General features: G+C 32.9%; 1 long non-coding RNA gene across 1 annotated transcript; it reads left to right on the top strand.

Annotated features, from left to right (window-relative positions):
• Nucleotides 1-1,160: 1,160 nt before the first annotated feature.
• LOC134690573 (uncharacterized) lies at nucleotides 1,161-20,899 on the top strand. Its single transcript, XR_010101977.1, has 3 exons — nucleotides 1,161-1,189; nucleotides 19,390-19,482; nucleotides 20,318-20,899. It is a non-coding gene; the product is annotated as an uncharacterized LOC134690573 (long non-coding RNA).
• Nucleotides 20,900-22,582: the final 1,683 nt, after the last annotated feature.

The following is a 22,582-nucleotide window of genomic DNA, read 5'->3' as shown; positions in this document are numbered from 1 at the left end:
TTTAGATTTCAAAAGTGTATACCTTATTCATATATTGTGTAGGTTAAAACGTTATCTTTTCACATATTGTTAGCGTTTTGATTGGTGTTCAATGCAAGAGTGCACTACCTATGTGTCAAAAGAGAGTTTTTACCGACCTGTTCACATATATTTAAGGTTCTTATATTAAAACTTTTCCTGATGCACAGGTAACCTATTCCATCGGAACGTCCTATCACCTTGTATATAGATATAGGAAGATGTGGTGTGAGTGCCAATGAGACAACTCTCCATCCAAATAACAATTTAAAAATTAAACCATTATAGGTTAAAGTACGGCCTTCAACACGGAGCCTTGGCTCACACCGAACAACAAGCTATAAAGGGCCCCAAAATTAATAGTGTAAAACCATTCAAACGGGAAAACCAACGGTCTAATCTATATAAACAAAACGAGAAACGAGAAACACGTATATATAACATAAACAAACGACAACTACTGTACATCAGATTCCTGACTTAGGACAGGTGCAAACATTTGCAGCGGGATTAAACGTTTTAATGGATCCAAACCTTCTCCCTTTTTCTCTGAGACTACTATAACACATGTGTTATAGTAGTCTCAGCTTTTTCTGTAGGAACTTGAGAGGATTCCCGAGATTATCATTTATGCAATGATTGCTCACAAAAAGCTAGGGGAGTCCAATCCCGGATTCCATCCCCTTCGACCCGCCACAGAATACAGATATAATTGATAATTGTTATTTAAAAGTCATATACTATAGCCACTATATAGTACAAGAACCGAACACCTGTTTTGTGTTATATATACATACACCACATCTTCCTATGTCTATATAGCTGATTTACCGTAAATAACTGCGAGAAAATTAATAAAACACAAGTTGATAATTGTCTCTTCTCTGCTAATTTTAATGTGCATGCAATATTCACTCTGATTTACTTGTGAGACCACCGACACTAATAATAATTACCTACAAAATAATAGGTGCCCCTTCACTGGGAAGGGCATTTCGGATCTGATCAATTTATTGGTTCCATTCCCCCATTCTACACTTCTCCTCAGAAAAAATGCCTTGCAATGCGTCATATTTATCTGGACTACTAACTTACTTCCATATAACTTCGAAAACAGACAATAATCTATTTCATTGGATGAGATTGTGCTCACGGATTTTTTAATGGATTGGTAATTTTTATTTATAGCACAAGTTTACCAAACAAGATTATCACATTTTTCACCCTACAAATCAAATGGTTGCCTCCTCTCCTGACTGACTTACACTAGCTAAAAACATATAAACATATTCATATGAATATTTGGTATCATTTGATTTATTTTGTGTGACAACTCTTCACCAATGACCTGAGTGATTAGGGGGGGGGGGGGGGGGGGGTAGTCCAAATAATTATGACGTCTTGAAAGGCTATTATATTTTTTTTCTTTGACGCCTAACATCGACATAGAAAAAAAATATGATAGCCTTTCAAGACGTCATAATTATTTGGAAAGGGGGGGGGGGGGGGGGGGGTTCAGATGGGGGATGGTTGCCTCAGTCATGTTTCTGTAATCAACAAAATTTTTCACACAAAAAGGGGGGCAGGGATTTCTCCTTAATAAGAAATCTCTATTTTCAGCATAAGCTCATATAAATTTGCCTTTTGAAGAACTGAAATTAATATGAGACGGCTAATGATTTTTCAGATGCTTTACATTAAAATACACCCATGTGACATACACAATTATATATAATGTTAGATCCAAATTTAAAAAGCTATTTTTTTTCAATATTCAAATAATGTAGGATCAAATCTTGATACTTGTATGTAGTTGAAATTGTTAGCTTTAAACATTAAAAAATGAACACCCAAAATTTAAACATAAGAGTGACCATGTAGTCTTTATTAATGTATGCTATTGTTATGAAACTAGGTCATTGTAGGTAAACTGGCATCTATCCCCTTAAATCTTTGTTCCCAGTCTATACCATTGTAATTTGGTTTGTTGAGAAATAAAGATATAGTCACCCCAAGTTTGATTTAAATTAGTCAAGTATATCTACTCTATTATCATGATTAGGTCTCTAGTTTTGATAGTTAATAACTTGCAAATTAAAATCATACTACTCCCAAATTTATATTTCTTTAAATATTATGGATGAAATAGCAAGTAAGAGATGAAATTAAATTGGATGAAATGTGGCATTTATTTTTGTTAAAAAAGTATGTCTGATGTTGTCAAACTTAATTATAGACCCTTAAGGGGTGGATCCAGTCATTTTAAAAAGGGGTGGGGTGGGATTCTAACCCAGGACAAAAGGGGAAAAGGGGGGGGGTCCAATTACATGTCCCCATTCAAATGCATTGATAATCCAAAAAAAGGGGGGTTCCAATCCCTTGAACCCCCCTCTGGATCTGTGCCTGCCCTTTAAAAATAAAATGATCCTTATTTTGAGTTAAAGCTTATAAATTTTTCTATAATGCTTCTCAGGGGCGGATCCAGCCATTTTCAAAGGGGGGTCCCAACCATGAGTAAAGAGGGGTTCCAACTATATCTCCCATTCAAATGCATTGGTCGGTAAAAGAAAAGGATTCCAACCCTTGAATCTATGGTCAGGTTGTTGTCTCTTTGACACATTCCCTTTTTCCATTCTCAATTTTATCATGTAGTCGTCGTTGTCCCAGGACATTTAGTTTCCGCTTAATTACTTTAGTACAAGTTAATAGAAATCTGTGAAATTCAAACACAAGGTTTGTGACCAGAGTTTTTGTTCAGAGTTTAGGAATAACATGAATTAGGGGCCAAAAGGGGCCAATATTAAACTTTGTTTGATTTTATATAAAATTGAATTATTGGAGTTCTTTGATATGCCAAATCTAACTGTGTTTTAAGATTCCTAGTTTTTTTGGTCCTGTTTAAATTGGTCTACCTTAAGGTCCAAAGGGTCCAAAATTAAACTTATTTTGATTTTAACAATATTTAAATTCTTGGTGTTCTGATTAATATGCTGAATCTGAATATTTACTTCGATTTTTTTATTATGGGCCCAAATTTCAAGTTGGTCCAAATCGGGGTCCAAAATTTTACTTTGTTTGATTTCAACAAAAAATGATTATATGGGGCTCTTTGATATGCTGAATCTAACCATTCGTTAAGATTTTTTATATTTTGTCCCATTATCAAATTGGTCCACATTGAGTTCTAAAGGGCCCAAAATTTAACTTTATTTGATTTCATCAAAAAATGAATTATTGGGTTTCTTTGATCATGTTGATATGCTGCATCTAACCATGTATTGAGATTTTGAATATTGGACCATTTTGGAGGTTAATTGTCAATTTAAATTTTTTTAAGTACTTGGACCACATTCATTCTGTGTCAGAAACCTATGCTGCATCAACTATTGAATCACAACAAAAATCTAAAATTCAGAGTTGTATCGAGCTTGAATGTTGTGTCCATACTTGCCCAAACTGTTCTGGGTTCAACCTGTACGTTTGTATCAAGCTGAGCCATGCATAGCATTTTTATTGGTTATTTATATATTAATTTGAAATTTTGACGAGTGAGACACATACTGATTATACTGTTAACAATATTTCAGAGTTTAACGTAGTCAAGCGAAACAAATTATAGAAGAATAGTTGAATCATGTCTTTTTTGTCAAATGAAAAATTAGTACGAACACAAAGAAAAAGTATGGGAATGTTTGTTTTTAAACTATTGACTATAGTGTTTTGACATTTTATGTGACTGTTTATTTTATCTTCTATTATAAATCACCGGATTATAAATACTACGCAGTTTTTAACCTACAGCAGAGAATCTGACATTGTAAACAATAAGGCAATTAAATATCATCTGGTTTCTATCTTTCATACTTTTCTATGTATGTATCTATGAAATAGTTCAGTTTAATAAAATGTAGTTATAGAAGCAGTCACGTTTATTTAGTATAGTTGTGTTATATATATAAGAATCCAAATGCAGTTATAAATACACAACAGTTTTTTTTCGGATTTTGTATGATAGTACAGAAAGCAGTCACGTTTATTTAGTATAGTTGTGTTATATATATAAGAATCCAAATGCAGTTATAAATACACAATAGTTTGGCGACGAGGATGGCCATTAATTGTCTTTAATTCAAAGGACTTTTCCGAAAATAATTTTCTGTGAAATTACCTTGGTTAATTAGACAATGGCGGGATATATAGGGAAAATAGAGCCGTTTGATGATAGTACAGAAACGTGGAGTTCGTACGTTGAAAGACTGGAACAATATTTTGCAGTGAACGCACTTGAAAATGAGAAGAAGGTTCCAGCTTTATTGACATTATTAGGTGGGAAAACCTATGGACTTCTTAGAAATTTGACTTTACCGGATAAACCCGCAACTAAATCGTATGACGATATTGTAAAGTTATTGAAAGACCATTTAAGTCCGAAACCATTGATTGTCGCAGAGAGATTTCGTTTTTATAAACGTTATCAAATACAAGGAGAAACTGTAAATAAATATGTAGCAGAACTTAGAAAGTTTGCCGAATATTGTGAATTTGGGAACTTAAATGAATCTTTAAGAGACCAGTTTGTGGTTGGACTTAAAGATGAACAGACACAAAAGAAACTGTTAACTGTGCCGGACTTAACTTTTGTGAAAGCTATCGGAATTGCTATAGCCGTAGAGACTGCAAACAAAGATGCAATTGAGTTAAGAGGGAAATTCAACACCGAAAGTTCTGTAAACAGGATACAACGACAGCAACGTAAACCGCCACCAAGTACAACAGATAGACAAAAATCGTTCGTATGCTACCGATGTAATGGAAAGAATCACAAAGCAGATACATGTAGATTTAAAGACGCGGTGTGTCACAGCTGTAATAAAAAAGGGCACATTCGTAAAGCGTGTAGATCATCCGGTAAACCGAAACAAAGACCGGCGCAAAAGAATGTTAATTCCTTGGATAATCAATCACGGGAATACACAAGTGATGAGGATGATTACTTAGGAATTCACAGTGTTAAAAAATTCCAATCAGGATTCAATTTGGATTACGCCAAATGTGCATGGAAAAGAAATTAGAATGGAGCTGGATACAGGTTCAGCCGTGTCAGTAATTTCTGCTGTGGATTACGACAAGTATTTTCAAAATGAAAAACTTGAAAGTGCAAATGTCACCCTGAAAACGTATTCAGGAGAGTTGTTAATTCCAACTGGATATATGAATGTGCAAGTTAAATATAATGGTCAATGTGAAAATCTTAAATTGTATGTAGTGCAAAAAGGTGGCCCTGCATTGTTTGGGCGTGATTGGTTAAGGAAAATCAATTTAGATTGGAAAAATCTCAAGTGGATTAATAAAATTTCAGTATCAAGAAATTCAAATGAAAAGCTGGATTTATTACTGAAGGAGTATTCAAATGTATTCCGTGAGGGAATAGGGTGTGTTGCAGATATAAAAGCACATCTCACGTTAAAAGAAAATGCTTCACCGAAATTTGTAAAAGCTAGACCGGTGCCATTTTCAGTCAAACCGCAAGTGGAGCGAGAGCTAATAAGGCTTGAAAAGGAAGGAATAATTTCAAAAGTCGACACAAGTGAATGGGCATCACCAATTGTCCCCGTTATGAAATCAAATGGTACAATTCGTATATGTGGAGATTTCAAAACCACCGTGAATCCTATGCTTAATGTGGATCAGTACCCGCTTCCGCGGACCGATGAGATATTCGCTACTCTCGCAGGAGGACAGAAATACACGAAACTGGATCTCCGTAATGCATATTTACATATGGAGGTAGACGATGAGTCAAAACCATTGATGACTCAATACACACAAAGGACTGTATCGTTATAATAGGATGTTATTCGGAATTGCGTCAGCACCAGCTATATGGCAAAGAACAATGGACCAGGTATTAAATGGACTTGATAGTGTACAATGCATGTTGGACGACATGATTATAACGGGCCCTGATGACGAAACACACTTACAAAACTTGAAAAATGTGTTACAGAGACTTCAGAACTATGGTTTTAGGGCAAACTTGCAGAAATGTTCTTTCCTCAAGGACAAAGTCATATACTGCGGACATGAAATTAGTGCAGATGGACTCAGGAAAACTACAGACAAAGTACAAGCTGTAATGGAAACTCCGACTCCGAAAAATGTAAAGGATGTACGTGCATTCTTAGGACTAATAAACTATTATCACAGATTTATGCCTAATTCAGCAACTGTACTTAAACCATTGAATCAACTGCTAGAAAAAGAGCGAATATGGCGCTGGACAGACGATTGTGAAAAGGCCTTCAAAAAGGCAAAGGAGCTTATTACGTCAGACCAAGTGTTAACACACTACAACCCCGAATTACCAGTCCGTTTAGCGTGTGATGCTTCGCCATTCGGACTTGGAGCAGTGTTATCTCACGTTATGCCAGATGGATCGGAAAGACCAATTTCTTTCGCATCGAGGAGTCTTACAAAATCCGAAAAGAACTATGCACAAATCCAAAAGGAGGCGCTTGGAATAGTGTGGGGAGTGAAGAAATTTAACACATTTCTGTACGGTAGGAAATTTTCTTTAATTACTGATCATCAACCTTTAACAGCAATTTTTAATCCTGAAAAATCAATTCCTGTAACTACCGCCGCTAGGTTACAGCGTTATGCTATTTTTCTCTCTGGATTTACATACAACATCGAATACAAAAATACAAAGAAACACAATAATGCAGACGCATTATCGCGACTACCGATGCAAAGTGACATGAACATTAACAGTGAAGACGCAGATGATCTTTTTCACGTGTTACAAATTGAGGACCTTCCAATTACGAGCGCCGAAATTCAACGTGAAACTCGAAAAGAAAAGGTATTAGCATCAGTTTTGTACCAAGCAATGAATGGATGGGAAATAACGGACGATTCGTTAATAAAACCTTATTTCACTCGCAGAAATGAATTAACTGTTAGTCATGGTTGCCTTCTGTGGCCGAAAAATCACCGGAACAAACCAAAAACAATGAAATGTCAATGCCGCGACGAAATCCAATAAGAGAACGAAATCCACCAAAAAGATTAATTGCCGAAATGGAATAGTCAGTGTGCATAAATAGGACTTTTATGGTTACACATTATGAGGCATAATAACCCTCGTGTAATCATAATCAGACCAGGGTCTGATCTTGCATGATATTGAGAAAATATTGTAAACTGCATGACCTATCTTTCTATCTATACTCTTTATATTTGTTTTCAATTTGCTAGGTCAATTTTCATTCATAATTCTTATCACGCGAACATGTGATCACACGTTTGGAATTAGCAGGGAGGAACTATAGTGTTTTGACATTTTATGTGACTGTTTATTTTATCTTCTATTATAAATCACCGGATTATAAATACTACGCAGTTTTTAACCTACAGCAGAGAATCTGACATTTTACAATAAGGCAATTAAATATCATCTGGTTTCTATCTTTCATACTTTTCTATGTATGTATCTATGAAATAGTTCAGTTTAATAAAATGTAGTTATAGAAGCAGTCACGTTTATTTAGTATAGTTGTGTTATATATATAAGAATCCAAATGCAGTTATAACTAGTATCTCAATTGTTTGTAAAACAATTGAAAGGTCTTTCCTGTAAAAGTGATGTTTTCGTAATGTACTTTGTACGACCTTTCGTTTGATATACGACAAGCAGAACTTCTGAAACTTTTCGCTTTTAATACTTAATGACCTCATCCGCCGACATTTTTTTTAGATCGGATGTATGATAAATGTAACATAGAGTAGATGAGCTTTCATTTGATATGCGACAATGCTATGTTCTAGAAAGTTTGATGTTTGCACTTAATAACCCTATCCAACTCGTTTTTGGAGGTTAGGAATATGATTTTTCAAATGTACACATCATGACCTTTCATTTGATATACAACAACCCTATCTTAAAAGAAAATTTATTTTTTGCACTCAATAACCCCATCAAACCCATATTTGAGAGATGTCAATTTGAAATTTGAAATGTATGCTTTATGTTCTTTCATTTGATATGCGACAACCTTACCATCTGAGAAATTTGAATGTTTGCACTAAATGACCCCATCTTGCCCACTGGGATGAAAAGGGGATTTAAAATTTTTATTTTTTAGGTAGAGTTCATTAAGACCTTCAATTTGATATATCAGATGACCCCATTTGACAAAGTGCAAAAAAATGATGCAATATCAACTCTATAAATAGAAGTTATGAAACTTACAAAGTCAATGCAAAACTTGAAAATTTCAAATTGAATTTTTGGCGTTTTTTTCCATGGAATGTTTTTGGTATTTGGTCAAACATATAACTATGTTAACCTCTTCAATTTCTAAAACATTTTAAGAGGTAAGCTCTTGTTGATTCAGAAATACATGCCTCCGCTCGCAAAACTTCAAACTGCATTATCTCTAAAACGACAATAGATATCTCAAATCCGTTAAATGATAAATGATCTACAGTTAAAGAACAACATTATAGAAAAAGAATTGGGACAATTTCAAAGTTCACCAAGGTCACAATTAATCATCAAATATATGATGCAATACCAAACTTGAGAACCGGAAGTCGTTGAGACATGGGACTACCACCATTCAACTCAGGACCACTTTACCTTTCAAATATCACAAGGTCAAGGTCATAGTATACTGTGAAGGTCAAGGTGAAATTTCATCATGATCTGACATTGACCTCAAATTGAAGGTCTTGAATTACTGATCATCTTTGCAGTTTATAGTAGGTTGATATCTGTTTTCTCTAAAAAGATATACACAAAATACTATACTTTTAAGAATCATCCCGTTGTAACTTTTGAACAGACAGTCGGACATTTTTGGACTTATCATATAAAATGTAGAGCTCCTCGAGAGGAACATTTTATACGCTGTATGTGTGCAGCAAAGTCTTATCGTTTTCCTAATATGTAAGCTTGAAATTGCAGCGTAATTTTATTTTGCACTCTGTGACCTTTGACCTTGAGTGCGTATTGAAGGTCACATGCATTTAAGATTATTGGTGAAGGTCCCAAGTCTCTATGACTTCCTTTTACACTTAATGACCTCATCAGCCTACATTTTTGAGATCGGAAGTATGATGTATGTAACACAGGATAGATGAGCTTTCATTTGATATGCGACAACGCCATGTTCTAGAAAGTTTGATTTTTGCACTTAATAACCCCATCCAACTAATTTTTGGAGGTCAGGAATTTGATATTTCAAAGTTACACATCATGACCTTTTACTTGATATACAACAACCCAATTGTAAAAGAATTTTTTTTGCACTCAATGACCCCATCCAACCAAATTTCGGGGGACGTGAATTTGAAATTTGAAATGTACGCTTTATGTTCTTTCATTTGATATGCGACAATATTACCATCTGAAAAATTTGAATGTTTGCACTAAATGACCCCACCCTTCCCCCTGGGATGAAAAAGAGGTTTAAAATTTTCATTTTTAAGCAGAGTTTATTGAGACCTTCAATTTAATATATCAGTTGACCCCATTTGGCAAAGTGTCAAAAATGATGCAATATCAACGATATAAATAGAAGTTATGAAACTTACAAAGTTAATGCAAAACATGAAAATTTCAAAATGATTTTTTTGGTGTTTTTTCCCATGGAATGTTTTTGGTATTTGGTCAAACATATAACTATGCCAACCTCTTCAATTTCTTTAACATTTTAAGTGGTAAGCTGTTGTTGATTCAGAAATACATGCCGCCGCTCGCAAAATTTCAAACTGCATTATCTCTTAAACGACAGCAGATATCTCAAATCTGTTAAATGGTAAATGATCTACAGTTAAAGGACAACATCATAGAAAAAGAATTGGGACAATTTCAATGTTCACCAAGGTCACAATTAATCATCAAATATATGATGCAATACCAAACTTGAGAACCGGAAGTCGTAGAGACATCGGACTATCACCATTCAACTCAAGACCACTTGACCTTTCAAATATCACAAGGTCAAGGTCATAGTATAATGTGAAGGTCAAGGTGAAATTTCATCATGACCTGACATTGACCTCAAATTGAAGGTCTTGAATTACTGATCATCTTTTCAGTTTATAGTAGGTTGATATCTGTTACCTTTAAAAAGATATACACAAAATACTATACTTTTAATAATCATCCCGTTGTAACTTTTGAACAGACGGTCGGACATTTTTGGGCTTATTATATACAATGTAGAGTTCGTCGAGAGGAACATTTTATACGCTGTATGTAGGCTGCAAAGTCTTATCGTTTTCCTAATATGTAAGCTTGAAATTGCAGCGTAATTTTTTTTTGCACTCTGTGACCTTTGACCTTGGGTGCATATTGAAGGTCACATGAATTAAAGATTATTGGTGAAGGTCCCAAGTCTCTACGACTTCCAGTTCTTGAAATAGATTTTTTCTAAAATTGTATACAATTTTTCAAGGGGAATAACTCCTTATAAGGGTTAATAACAAAATGATTGTATATGTTCATTAACATTGTCATCTGTTCTTGTACATGTTGCCGTTTTCAAATCGATTCTATCTCTAACATTTTTTGAGAAATGAGCAAAGGAAAGAAATTGTTTCAAGGGGGAATAACTCTCAAAGGGGATGATGAAATTCTATGCAGCCTCATATGGTAATACATCATGATGAGATGTACCTATTGTCCAAATAAGATCATGATATCTTTAAAAACAACGAGGGGGGGCCATGTTGAAAAAAATCAATAAAAGGGAGATAACTTCTAAAGGGGATGATGAAATCCTACACAGCCTCATCTGGTAATACTTCATAATGAGGTCTACCGATGGTCCATATTTGGTTTTGATAACTCCAATAGAAACGAGGGGAGGCCATGTCAAACAAATGCTGGATGAAAAAAAAAAAAAAAAAACTAGTATCTCAATTGTTTGTAAAACAATTGAAAGGTCTTTCCAGTAAAAGTGATGTTTTCGTAATGTTCTTTGTACGACCTTTCGTTCGATATACGACAAGCATACCTTCTGTAACTTTTCGCTTTTTACACTTAATGACCTCATCCGCCTACATTTTTTAGATAGGAAGTATGATATATGTAACACAGGGTAGATGAGCTTTCATTTGATATGCGACAACGCCATGTTCTAGAAAGTTTATTTTTTGCACTTAATAACCCTATCCAACTAATTTTTGGAGGTTGGGAATTTGATATTTCAAATGTACACATCATGACCTTTCATTTGATATACAACAACCCTACCTTAAAAGAACATTTATTTTTTGCACTCAATGACCCCATCCAACCAATTTTTGGAGGTTGGGAATTTGATATTTCAAATGTATACATCATGACCTTTCATTTGATATACAACAACCCTATCGTAAAAGAAAATTTATTTTTTGCACTCAATGACCCCATCCAACCAATTTTTGGGGGACGTCAATTTGAAATTTGAAATGTACGCTTTATGTTCTTTCATTTGATATGCGACAACCTTACCATCTGAGAAATTTGAATGTTTGCACTAAATGAACCCACCCTGCCCACTGGGATGAAAAGGGGGTTCAAAATTTTCATTTTTAGGTAGAGTTTATTTAGACCTTCAATTTGATATATCAGATGACCCCATTTGACAAAGTACAAATAATGATGCAATATCAACTATATAAATAGAAGTTATGAAACTTACAAAGTCAATGCAAAACTTGAAAATTTCAAAATGATTTTTTGGTGTATTTTTCCATGGAATGTTTTTGGTATTTGGTCAAACATATAACTATGTCAACCTCTTCAATTTCTTAAACATTTTAAGTGGTAAGCTCTTGTTGATTCAGAAATACATGCCTCCGCTCGCAAAACTTTAAACTGCAGTATCTCTATAACGACAATAGATATCTCAAATCTGTTAAATGATAAATGATCTACAGTTGAAGGACAACATTATAGAAAAAGAATTGGGACAATTTCAAAGTTCACCAAGGTCACAATTAATCATCAAATATATGATGCAATACCAAACTTGAGAACCGGAAGTCATAGAGACATGGGACTATCACCATTCAACTCAGGACCACTTGACCTTTCAGAGATCACAATGTCAAGGTCATAGTATAATGTGAAGGTCAAGGTGAAATTGCATCATGACGTAACATTGACCTCAAATTGAAGGTCTTGAATTACTGATCATCTTTGCAGTATATAGTAGGTTGATATCTGTTACCTTAAAAAAGATATACACAAAATACTAGATTTTTAAGAATCATCCCGTTGTAACTTTTGAACAGACAGTCGGACATTTTTCGGTTAATAATATAAAATGTAGAGCTCGTCGAGAGGAACATTTTATACGCTGTATGTATGCAGCAAAGTCTTATCGTTTTCCTAATATGTAAGCTTGAAATTGCAGCGTAATTTTTTTTTGCACTCAGTGACCTTTGACCTTGGATGCATATTCAAGGTCACATGAATTACAGATTATTGGTGCAGGTCCCAAGTCTCTACGACTTCCAGTTCTGAAAATAAAAAAATTCTAAAACTGTTCACAATTTTTCAAGGGGAATAACTCCTTATAAGGGTTAATAACAAAATGATTGTATATGTTCAATAACATTGCCATCTGTTCTTGTACATGTTACCGTTTTCAAATCGATTCTGTCTTGAATACTTTTTGCTAAAAATGTAAAAGAAAGAAATTGCTTCAAGGGGACATAACTCTCATAAGGGATGATGAAATCCTTAGCAGCCTCATATGGTAACATATCATGATAAGATCTAGCTATTGTCCAAATAAGGTCATGATATCTTTTAAAACATTTAAGGGGGGCCATGTTGAAAAAAATCAATAAAAGGGAGATAACTTCTAAAGGGGATGATGAAATCCTACAAAAGTTCATCTTGTAAAAGTTCATGATGAGGTCTATCGATGGTCCATATTTGGTCTTGATAACTTCAACAGAAAGGGGAGGAGGCCTTGTCAAACAAATGTTGGAAGAAAAAAAAGAAAAAGACTAGTATCTCAATTGTTTGTAAAACAATTGAAAGGTCTTTCCTGTAAAAGTGATGCTTTCATAATGTACTTTGTACGACCTTTCGTTTGATATACGACAAGCATACCTTCTGAAACTTTTTACTTTTATCACTTAATGACCTCATCCGCCTACATTTTTGAGATCGGAATTATTATATATGTAACATAGAGTAGATGAGCTTTCATTTGATATGCGACAACGCCATATTCTAGAAAGTTTGATTTTTGCACTCAATAACCCTATCTTACTAATTTTTGAAGGTCAGGAATTTGCTATTTGAAATGTACACATCATGACCTTTCATTTGATATACAACAACCCTACCTTAAAAGAACATTTATTTTTTGCACTCAATGACCCCATCCAACTCATTTTTGGGAGACGTCAATTAGAAATTTGAAATGTTCGCTTTATGTTCTTTCATTTGATATGCGACAACCTTACCATCTGAGAAATTTGAATGTTTGCACTAAATGACCCCACCCGTCTCCCTTGGATGAAAAGGGGGTTTCAAATTTTCATTTTTAAGTAGAGTTTATTAAGACCTTCAATTTGATATATCAGATGACCCCATTTGACAAAGTGCAAATAATGATGCAATATCAACTATATAAATAGAAATTATGAAACTTACAAAGTCAATGCAAAACATGAAAATTTCAAATTGAATTTTTTAGTGTTTTTTTAAATGGAATGTTTTTGGTATTTTGTCAAACATATAACTATGTCAACCTCTTCAATTTCTTAAACATTTTAAGTGGTAAGCTCTTGATGATTCAGAAATACATGCCTCCGCTCGCAAAACTTAAAACTGCATTATCTCTAAAACGACAATAGATATCTCAAATCTGTTAAATGATAAATGATCTACAGTTAAAGGACAAAATTATAGAAAAAGAATTAAGACAATTTTAAAGTTCACTAAGGTCACAATTAATCATCAAATATATGATGCAATACAAAACTTGAGAACCGGAAGTCGTAAAGACATGGGACTATCACCATTCAACTCAGGACCACTTGACCTTTTAAATATCACAAGGTCAAGGTCATAGTATAATGTGAAGGTCAAGGTGAAATTTCATCATGACCTGACATTGACCTCAAATTGAAGGTCTTGAACTACTGATCATCTTTTAAGTTTATAGTAGGTTGATATCTGTTACCTTTAAAAAGATATACACAAAATACTATACTTTTAATAATCATCCCGTTGTAACTTTTGAACAGACGGTCGGACATTTTTGGGCTTATTATATAAATTGTAGAGTTCGTCGAGAGGAACATTTTATACGCTGTATGTAGGCAGCAAAGTCTTATCGTTTTCCTAATATGTAAGCTTGAAATTGCAGCGTAATTTTTTTTTGCACTCTGTGACCTTTGACCTTGGGTGCATATTGAAGGTCACATGAATTAAAGATTATTGGTGAAGGTCCCAAGTCTCTACGACTTCCAGTTCTTGCAATAGATTTTTTCTAAAATTGTATACAATTTTTCAAGGGGAATAACTCCTTATAAGGGTTAATAACAAAATGATTGTATTTGTTCATTAACATTGCCATCTGTTCCTGTACATGTTGCCGTTTTCAAATCGATTCTATCTCTAACATTTTTTGAGAAATGAGCAAAGGAAAGAAATTGTTTCAAGGGGAAATAACTCTCAAAGGGGATGATGAAATTCTATGCAGCCTCATATGGTAATACATCATGATGAGATGTACCTATTGTCCAAATAAGATCATGATATCTTTAAAAACAACGAGGGGGGGTCATGTTGAAAAAAATCAATAAAAGGGAGATAACTTCTAAAGGGGATGATGAAATCCTACACAGCCTCATCTGGTAATACTTCATAATGAGGTCTACCGATGGTCCATATTTGGTTTTGATAACTCCAATAGAAAAGAGGGGAGGCCATGTCAAACAAATGCTGGATGAAAAAAAAAAAAAAAAAAAAAAAAAAAAAAAAAAAAAAAACATGCGAAAAACAATAAGGTCTTTCCTCACGGAGAGGAAAGACCTTAAAAAAGAAAAAACTAGTATCTCAATTGTTTGTAAAACAATTGAAAGGTCTTTCCTGTTAAGGTGATGTTTTCGTAATGTTCTTTGTACGACCTTTCGTTTGATATACGACAAGCATACCTTCTGAAACTTTTCGCTTTTTACACTTAATGACCTCATCTGCCTACATTTTTGAGATCGGAAGTATGATATATGTAACACAGGGTAGATGAGCTTCCATTTGATATGCGACAACGCCATGTTCTAAAAAGTTTGATTTTTGCACTTAATAACCCCATCCAACCAACTTTTGGAGGTTGGGAATTTGATATGTCAAATGTACACATCATGACCTTTCATTTGATATACAACAATCCTATCGTAAAAGAAAATTTAATTTTTGCACTCAATGACCGCATCCAACCAATTTTTGGGGGACGTCAATTTGAAATTTGAAATGTACGCTTTATGTTCTTTCATTTGATATGCGACAACCTTACCATCTAAGAAGTTTGAATTTTTGCACTAAATGACCCCACCCTTCCACCTCGGATGAAAAAGAGGTTTAAAATTGTCGTTTTTAAGTAGAGTTTATTGAGACCTTCATTTTGATATATCAGATGACCCCGTTTGACAAAGTGCCAAAAATGATGCAATATCAATCATATAAATAGAAGTTATGAAACTTACAAAGTCAATGCAAAACTTGAAAATTTCAAAATGATTTTTTTGGTGTTTTTTTCAATGGATTGTTTTTGATATTTGGTCAAAGATATAACTATGTTAATCTCTTCAATTTCTTAAACATTTTAAGGGGTAAGCTGTTGTTAATTCAGAAATACATGCTGCCGCTCGCAATACTTCAAATTGCATTATCTCTAAAACGACAATAGATATCTCAAATCTGTTAAATGATATATGATCCACAGTTGAAGGACAACATTATAGAAAAAGAATTGGGACAATTTCAAAGTTCAACAAGGTCAAAATTAATCATCAAATATTTGATGCAATACCAAACTTAAGAACCGGAAGTCGTAGAGACATAGGACGACCACCATTCAACTCAGGACCACTTGACCTTTCAAATATCACAAGGTCAAGGTCATAATATACTGTGAAGGTCAAGGTGAAATTTCATCATGACCTGACATTGACGTCAAATTGAAGGTCATGAATTACTGATCATCTTTGCACTTTATAGTAGGTTGATATCTGCTACCTTTTAAAAGATATACACAAAATACTATACTTTTAAGAATCATCCCGTTGTAACTTTTGAACAGACAGTCGGACATTTTTTGACTTATCATATAAAATGTAGAGCTCGTCGAGAGGAACCTTTTATACGCTGTATGTATGCAGCAAAGTCTTATCGTTTTCTTAATATGTAAGCTTGAAATTGCAGCGTAACATTTTTTTGCACTCAGTGACCTTTGACCTTGACTGCATATTAAAGGTCACATGAATTAAAGATTATTGGTGAAGGTCCCAAGTCTCTACGACTTCTGGTTCTGGAAATAAAAATTTTCTAAAATTGTTTACAATTTTTCAAGGGGAATAACTCCTTATAAGGGTTAATAACAAAATAATTGTATCTGTTCATTAACATTGCCATCTGTTCCTGTACATGTTGCCGTTTTCAAATCGATTCTATCTCTTATACTTTTTGAAAAAAAAGCGAAGGAAAGAAATTGTTTCAAGGGGATATAACTCTCATAGGGGACGATGGAATCATATTCAGCCTCACATGGTTATACATCATGATGAGATTTACATTTTGTCCAATTAAGGTCATGATATCTTTAAAACCTACGAGGGAGGACCATGTTGAAAACAATCAATAAAAGGGAGATAACTCCTAAAGGGGATGACGAAATCCTTAACAGGGTCATTTGGTAATACATCTTGGTGAGGTCTAGCGATGGTCCATATTTGGTCTCAATAACTTCAACAGAAACAAGAGGCGGGCATGCCAAAAAAATGTTGGAAGAAAAAAAAGAAAAAAAAGAAAAAGAAAAAAAAACATTAGAACTAGTATCTCAATTGTTTGTAAAACAATTGAAAGGTCTTTCCTGTAAAAGTGATGCTTTCATAATGTACTTTGTACGACCTTTCGTTTGATATACGACAAGCATACCTTCTGAAACTTTTTACTTTTATCACTTAATGACCTCATCCGCCTACATTTTTGAGATCGGAATTATTATATATGTAACATAGAGTAGATGAGCTTTCATTTGATATGCGACAACGCCATATTCTAGAAAGTTTGATTTTTGCACTCAATAACCCTATCTTACTAATTTTTGGAGGTCAGGAATTTGCTATTTGAAATGTACACATCATGACCTTTCATTTGATATACAACAACCCTACCTTAAAAGAAAATTTATTTTTTGCACTCAATGACCCCATCCAACTCATTTTTGGGAGACGTCAATTTGAAATTTGAAATGTTCGCTTTATGTTCTTTCATTTGATATGCGACAACCTTACCATCTGAGAAATTTGAATGTTTGCACTAAATGACCCCACCCGTCTCCCTTGGATGAAAAGGGGGTTTCAAATTTTCATTTTTAAGTAGAGTTTATTAAGACCTTCAATTTGATATATCAGATGACCCCATTTGATAAAGTGCAAATAATGATGCAATATCAACTATATAAATAGAAATTATGAAACTTACAAAGTCAATGCAAAACATGAAAATTTCAAATTGAATTTTTGGTGTCTTTTTCCATGGAATGTTTTTGGTATTTGGTCAAACATATAACTATGTCAACCTCTTCAATTTCTTAAACATTTTAAGTGGTAAGCTCTTGATGATTCAGAAATACATGCCTCCGCTCGCAAAACTTAAAACTGCATTATCTCTAAAACGACAATAGATATCTCAAATCTGTTAAATAATAAATGATCTACAGTTAAAGGACAACATTATAGAAAAAGAATTAAGACAATTTTAAAGTTCACTAAGGTCACAATTAATCATCAAATATATGATGCAATACAAAACTTGAGAACCGGAAGTCGTAAAGACATGGGACTATCACCATTCAACTCAGGACCACTTGACCTTTTAAATATCACAAGGTCAAGGTCATAGTATAATGTGAAGGTCAAGGTGAAATTTTCTCATGACCTGACATTGACCTCAAATTGAAGGTCTTGAATTACTGATCATCTTTTCAGTTTATAGTAGGTTGATATCTGTTACCTTTAAAAAGATATACACAAAATACTATACTTTTGATAATCATCCTGTTGTAACTTTTGGACGGACGGTCGGACATTTTTGGGCTTATTATATAAAATGTAGAGTTCGTCGAGAGGAACATTTTATACGCTGTATGTAGGCAGCAAAGTCTTATCGTTTTCCTAATATGTAAGCTTGAAATTGCAGCGTAATTTTTTTTTGCACTCTGTGACCTTTGACTTTGGGTGCATATTGAAGGTCACATGAATTAAAGATTATTGGTGAAGGTCCCAAGTCTCTACGACTTCCAGTTCTTGAAATAGATTTTTTCTAAAATTGTATACAATTTTTCAAGGGGAATAACTCCTTATAAGGGTTAATAACAAAATGATTGTATATGTTCATTAACATTGCCATCTGTTCCTGTACATGTTGCCGTTTTCAAATCGATTCTATCTCTTACATTTTTTGAGAAATGATCAAAGGAAAGAAATTGTTTCAAGGGCAAATAACTCTCAAAGGGGATGATGAAATTCTATGCAGCCTCATATGGTAACACATCATGATGAGATGTACCTATTGTCCAAATAAGATCATGATATCTTTAAAAACAACGAGGGGGGGCCATGTTGAAAAAAATCAATAAAAGGGAGATAACTTCTAAAGGGGATGATGAAATCCTACACAGCCTCATCTGGTAATATTTCATAATGAGGTCTACCGATGGTCCATATTTGGTTTTGATAACTCCAATAGAAACGAGGGGAGGTCATGTCAAACAAATGCTGGATGAAAAAAAAAAAAAAAAAAAAAAAAAAAAAAAAAAAAAAACATGCGAAAAACAATAAGGTCTTTCCTCACGGAGAGGAAAGACCTTAAAAACAATAAGGTCTTTCCTCACGTAGGGGAAAGACCTTAAAAAAACATGCGAAAAACAATAAGGTCTTTCCTCGCGGAGAGGAAAGACCTTAAATACACAACATTGACCAGGGTGAAAGTCTGCGAAAGTCATGACTGGCAAAAAGTTTGTGAAATGAAAAAGCACAAATATTCCATTCTTTTTAAATATAACTGCATATAAAGAAAAACACAAACTGATGTTTAATAATAGTTTTTACCCTTTTTATGTTTTATAGGACAAGAAATATAGAAAAATAATGAAAAATATAAACAGTTACAATAGAAATGAGCGCAAAACAAGATAAACAGAATACAACAAGGCCTAAATGGTAAGACCACTTCTATATACTGTAAATTCAGATTTTTCAGGGAATGGACAACTTATTGTGATTACAAAAAAAAACTGCATAAAGATATATTTCATAACAACATGAGTTCAATGAAGCGGATGCAAGAAATTAAAGGTCAATCATGGGCCTGCCTTCAATAATGAGAAAACACTTCCTTTATAGGTCATTCATTAAAGATCCCAACATATAAAGATTTAAACAATCCAATTTATTTCAAAATGTTCTGTTCAAAGGCAATAACAATTAATAAAAAAAAATCATGCCTAATATTAAATATTGTTTGTTTCTCCAATCTCGACCGACCCTGCAAAAATGGTCCTACTCATAAAATTTTATTGTCAAAACTAAGCCAATTATTATTATATTCATTTCTGATTTTTCGGGCTTACCGGATCATCAGATAATATTCAGGCTTTTGGGAAAAATAAAATTATTTACCTACCTACCTACCCACACATGGCTTGTCAGAATAGGGATTAGGGAAACAAACAATATATTAATTTAGGCCTCATGTCTGTGAGCACTCAACCTGACCATAATATAGGACAGTGGTTCAGATATTAACACAACATATGAACATTCTATTACAACTATTGCAAGTGGCTCAACTTTAAATATCCCTGCAAGGCACTAAACAAAGAATATTAAATCTTTTACACAAAGCACTGAAATAAGAGAACTCATAAGCATGACAAGTAAGAATATCAAATGAAAGTTTCTCAAAATGTTCATTAAAACGTGATAAAATAAGCTTATTTATATTGCTGTTTTTTTCTCAATTTATAACATTTTTTTTTATTTTGTGTATTTATAGGTCAGATATCTTGGTTTTTATGATCATCAACAGGTCCTGCAGGTCTATACTGAAGAGGAATTTTAATTGTTAATACTTTTCTACATAATGTGCTAATTGGATTACTAATGTGAAATGAACTCAACTGTGTGTTTTTCTGGAAAAAGAAATAGAAAAAAATCCTACAAAATTGCTATAAACAAAATGGAGTACTATCAAAGAACACAATTGTGTAAAATGTAACAACCTACATTCATATTCACTGATGGATTATGGAGAAATTAAGAAAAATAATAGTGTCTTTGTCATGTTTGTTGTCGAAATAAACACCTGCTTTATCCATTCATGTACATGACTCCATCATATCAAATATACAAAGAAGATGTTTGAAGAACATGTTGCAAAAAATTTATTCAACAAATTGAAGGAAGATGTCTTGTGGATTGAATTATTTATGCACTGAACTGTTATGTAGGGGGTTGAATACACAGCAGCTGTAACAGAAGACAAGTTAATTTGACATGAAAAGTGTTTATTTTATTTAATATTCAAATATGAGCACAATATTAATAACATCACAAATGGTATGCTATTAATAGCGTTTTGCTTATTATTGTATGGTCTTAAACATGCTAAACATTCAGCCTTTTGTTTTTGTATGTTAAATACTCACCATGAAAATTTGTATTACAGTATTAAAGTTTTAATTATCTTTTGTATCAATAATTCAGTCTAGCAGAAAATATATTAATACTGTTTGTACTGTTATGAGATTTCCATAGAGGAAAAACATTTCCTTAAGGGAAATTTGATGTTCAGAAATTTCCCTAGAGGAAATTTGAAATACAATGATTTCCTCAGAGGAAATTTGTTGTCTTGAATTTTCCTCCAAGGAAAAGTGTTTGTCAAAAATTTCCTCACAGGAAAAAGTATTTCCTCCAAGGAAAATTTGAAGCTACAAATTTCCTCACAGGAAAAAGTATTTCCTCAAAGGAAAATTTAAAGCTGCAAATTTCCTCGAAGGAAAATTTGAAGCTGCAAATTTCCTCAAAGGAAAAAGAATTTCCTCTAAGGAAATAATTATACAGCAAATTCCCTAAGGGAAATCTTTTTCCCTTGAGGAAAAAACAATTTCCCTTGAGGAAAAATCTTTTTCCTTCAGGGAAATTTGATTTCCCTTGAGGAAAAGTACTTTTCCTCTGAGGAAATTGTTGAAAAAAGGGGCATAACTTTTTCAACAGTGGTGCTAAAAAAGTTTTTTAGGACAAATATCAGGGAACCAATACCAACCAAGTTATCAACTTTGTTTTGACTTAACTCCAAAAATTAAGGTGACAACTTTTGCACTCAGCGGAATTGCAAACTTGTCCCGGAGACTGTTATTGTACACATTAAACTAATTTATTATAGCTTGTACCAATGAGAAGTTATCCATAATTAATAGACTTTTTACTGCACATATATGGCACGCCGTTATTATATTTATTCAATTTCGAGATATCTTATTTAGTTAAATAAGATATCTTATAAACTAATTGAGATATCTTAATAACAAAATGAGATATCTTATATATTAATTGAGATATCTGATTTATTAAATAAGATATCTTATATATTAAATAAGATATCTTATATATTAAATAAGATATCTTATATATTAAATAAGATATCTTATTAAAATGTTTATAAAGATATCTTATTAAATATATAAGATATCTTATTTAAAATATAAGTTATCTCTATTAATTTATAAGATATCTTATTAACTATATAAGATATCTTTTATATAGTTAATAATAGAGATATCTTTTATATAGTTAATAATAGAGATATCTTATTTACTAAACAAGATATCTCCATACGTTAATAAGATATCTCTATCAGTTTATAAGATATCTCAATTAGTTAATAAGATATCTCTATTAGTTTATAAGATATATCTATTAATTAATAATATATCTTATAAAGTATGTATTTAAAAAAGATATCTTTATAAAGAAGTAAGATATCTTATATACTTTATAAGATATCTTATTAATTAATAGAGATATCTTATAAACTTATAGAGATATCTTATAAACTAATAGAGATATCTTATAAACTTTTAGAGATATCTTATTAACTTATAGAGATATCTTATTAACTTATAGAGATATCTTATAAACTAATAGAGATATCTTATAAACTTTTAGAGATATCTTATTAACTTATAGAGATATCTTATTAACTTATAGAGATATCTTATTAACTTATAGAGATATCTTATAAACTAATAGAGATATGTTA

The sequence above is a fragment of the Mytilus trossulus genome, chromosome 11 (assembly GCF_036588685.1).
Source record: "Mytilus trossulus isolate FHL-02 chromosome 11, PNRI_Mtr1.1.1.hap1, whole genome shotgun sequence".
NCBI classification, from domain to species: domain Eukaryota; kingdom Metazoa; phylum Mollusca; class Bivalvia; order Mytilida; family Mytilidae; genus Mytilus; species Mytilus trossulus.
This window is presented reverse-complemented; position numbering and strand designations above follow the sequence as displayed.